This window comes from Nelusetta ayraudi, unplaced genomic scaffold (assembly GCF_046127955.1).
Source record: "Nelusetta ayraudi isolate G7.1 ecotype Tasmania unplaced genomic scaffold, CSIRO-AGI_Nayr_v1 ptg000027l, whole genome shotgun sequence".
Lineage (NCBI taxonomy): Eukaryota > Metazoa > Chordata > Actinopteri > Tetraodontiformes > Monacanthidae > Nelusetta > Nelusetta ayraudi.
The window spans coordinates 5512336-5515584 of NW_027466077.1; positions in this window are offsets into that span (position 1 = coordinate 5512336).

Here is a 3249-nt window from a genome sequence, read left to right on the forward strand (position 1 = left end):
CAGCTGCTTCACTGAACCCAGCAGTACCTGATCAGCTGCGTGGTGATACTACACATTTTTTTGAAACGGACTCTGAGCGTCCGCGCTCGAATCTGACCTAAATCGGAAGATAAAACTTTTTCCCCTTTAAGATTGAGACTTGACTCAACTCTCACTTGGTTTCATACGGTGTAATTTGCACCCGGTGGAGGCTTCTTGTGACGTGACTGATTGATTGTGTTGGAGAGATCAGGTTTGAACAATGAATAAATATCATTTGCAAAAAATTTTAGATGATAAAGTTTTCTTTTCTTTACTGACAGAACCCACCATTAAAATGTGTAAAATATAATTTAACAAGCAATAACGTATAAATATGCAATGTACTGAGGAATGTCACTGGTATTTTAGTATTGGTAATCAAAAGCTCAAAAGTTATTTCATATGGTCAACTTCTCGTTGGCTGGGAACCATGAAATTGTGATGTGTGATCAAGAAGCCCAATTTGTTTCAGAAATATTGCCTGGATATTCCCGTATGTGAGCGTTTAAACTGAAGGAGAAAAAAAGCCCGACTGACCTCGGTCACCATCAGCGGATCCACAGAGACCAGAAGAGAACAGAACCTGTCAACAAGAGGCAGCACGCAACTTTTCTTCAAATGTTAGTTTACATGTGGCGGGAATGAAAAAAATGATAATTATGAAGAAACATTGTAACAGATATGTAGTTTGTGACATCTGACCGCACAGAATGAGATGCATTGCTGCAACACGCATCTTACCTTTGCTGCGTTTATTCCAACGTTTTAGCCACATTTTAATAAAGAAAAAAAAAACACACACAAAAACACAGCATCCACTTTCAATCATTTAATAAAAGCTTGAATATAAGACATTATTTTTACAGAGATTATTCAATTTTTCTAATGGGAACTCCATTCTCTGACCCGGTTGCTGTGAGACTAAATAAAGCCTGCTAAGTCCTGCAAGGCATTCCCCCCCCCCCCCTTGCCCGCCAGACATTCAACATTCAGTACACTTTGGATCAGATGCATGAAAACGAAAAACGGCTCGACGGCTTCGGGGGGCGGGGGGGAATGAGCACAATCTTCATCTTCTCTGGCTGTGGCTGCCAGAAACACAAATACAACATATCGATTTCAAAATCCAAAATATTTATATGAACAGATGTTGTTTGAAGATTGGGAAGAGGCACCGGGAAGAGTGGGGGGGGCACAAAAGAAAAACGTGAAAGTGGAGGGGTTGAAGAAAGACGTCAATAACTGCGTAAGTTAACAAGCAAATGAAAACAACAGGCCGTTGATCTACATCCATTAAGTCCTGTCTAGAGTTTAGTTGAACGTCAGTCCCCAGGTTTTCTACTTAAAGGGATACTTTCCACAAATTTGAGACCCCCTCCCGGAACTCCGCCCCACCCCATCAACGACTCACTGAGGTTTTCAAAGCCACGTAACCGTTCTGAGGTTTCACGGTAGGGACGAATGTGACCTAATGCCACTGCAGTGGAAGGCACTGTACTGTAGGTACTGTAGTTTTTTTTGGTTTGTTTGCTTCTTTTTTTTTACTTCTTTGGTGCTCTCCACTAGCAGCAAGCTAGCGGGCTAAAGCAAATATTTAGGCAAAACAAACAAACAAACGTGCAGTCGTTTCCTTTCTCCAGCGGCACCTCCAGAGCAGAACAGACGCGGGCGGGTCCAGTGTGTTAAATTTCAAGGAAGGCTGGGATTCAACGTAGCCCACCTGACAGTGTGTTTTGTATTTAGTGCACTGTCAGGCAGACTTCCTTCAAAAAAAAAAATGGTTGCGCAAGATGTCGGCTAACTAGGAGCAATACGCTTCTTGCTCCATGTAGACTTTCTACTCTACGGGCAGGAAAACCAAATTACTTTTTATTAATGTATCTATGGGCAGTATGTTAAGCCTTTACCTATGTAAAACTCATAAACCAGGCCAATTTTTTTTAGAAACTGGACCTTTAATGTTTCATCTGCACCGTCAGCACTGGCTTCCACTGCTGTGACACTGGGTTGGGTTTGTTCCTGCCATGTCGCTCCAGAACAGTTTCGTTGGCCGGTGGGCGAACTATCCCTTTAAAAAAAACAGGAAGTTACGGTGAAAATTACACGAAAGGAAAACCGAGATATAAATAATCCTCACGCAGCTATGAGAGAAGCAAAAGCATAGCGGAGATAAATGTTTATTATTATTATTATTATTATTATTATTATTATTATTATTATTATTTTGTGAGGTGGTGGGATTGAGTCGTGGAACACAAAACCACGACCCGCATCTCCAGGTCCGACTTTAGAGCGGAACTTTCGTGCCGATGAGCAAATCATCGCGCGAAGCACTTGCGAGAGAACGAAAAGCACGAAGGAAAAAAACAAAAACAAACAAAAAAAACCCAAACCAAACAAAAAAAAAATCTGTAATAAACACAGGCGCATCGTTCACCGTCGTGCCGTACTTTCACCGCCGACCACGTCGCCGGCTGGGGAGCAAATTGTGAGCCATCACCCCCGCTGCAGTCGGCCAATCAAAAATGCTTTCGGTTACTTCACAAATCTCGACTTCTTACGATTCTTGCCGGCACGCTGAGGTGTCGGGAGGAAGCGGCGCTTGGCAGGGAAACCTCGTCGTAAATCAGGGATCTGGGCGTTTGTCTTGTCAGAACAACACCCGCTTTTATTGAGCAATTACACGCTGCTTTCGGAGTCGCGATAGAAAATGCCGTTAAAATGAATTAGCGATCAGTTAATTGTACGAAGAAGAAGAAGAAGAAGAAGAAGAAGAAGAAGAAGAAGAAGAATTACCCCGACGCCTCCCTTCCCCCTCCGTCAACCCTTACAAAAATAAACAGAACAAGTTGAGGGCACAGTGCAAATCATTAACACGCACGCACTCTCGGAAAAGTTGGGGATGGGATCCTCATGACATCATCTGTTACCAGGCGGACTTTGGAAGGTTCCGATCGGGTCGTTTGAAACGTCCCACCGCTTTTTGCCTGTAGACTGCCATAAAGGCTCAGGTAAAAAAAAAAAAAGAAAAAGAAAAAAAAAAGAAAGAAAAAAAGCCGGCTTCCACTTCAGGTATGCGGTCGGCAGAACTTGCACGCTGAAATACATATAACATAGTGAAGGTATAGATCGGCAGAAACAAAAAGAAAAAGAAAACGGAAGCTGCAGAGTCAGTGAAGGCATTTTTCTTTTCTTTTTTTTTTTACCTGATTTGATCACACGCACACG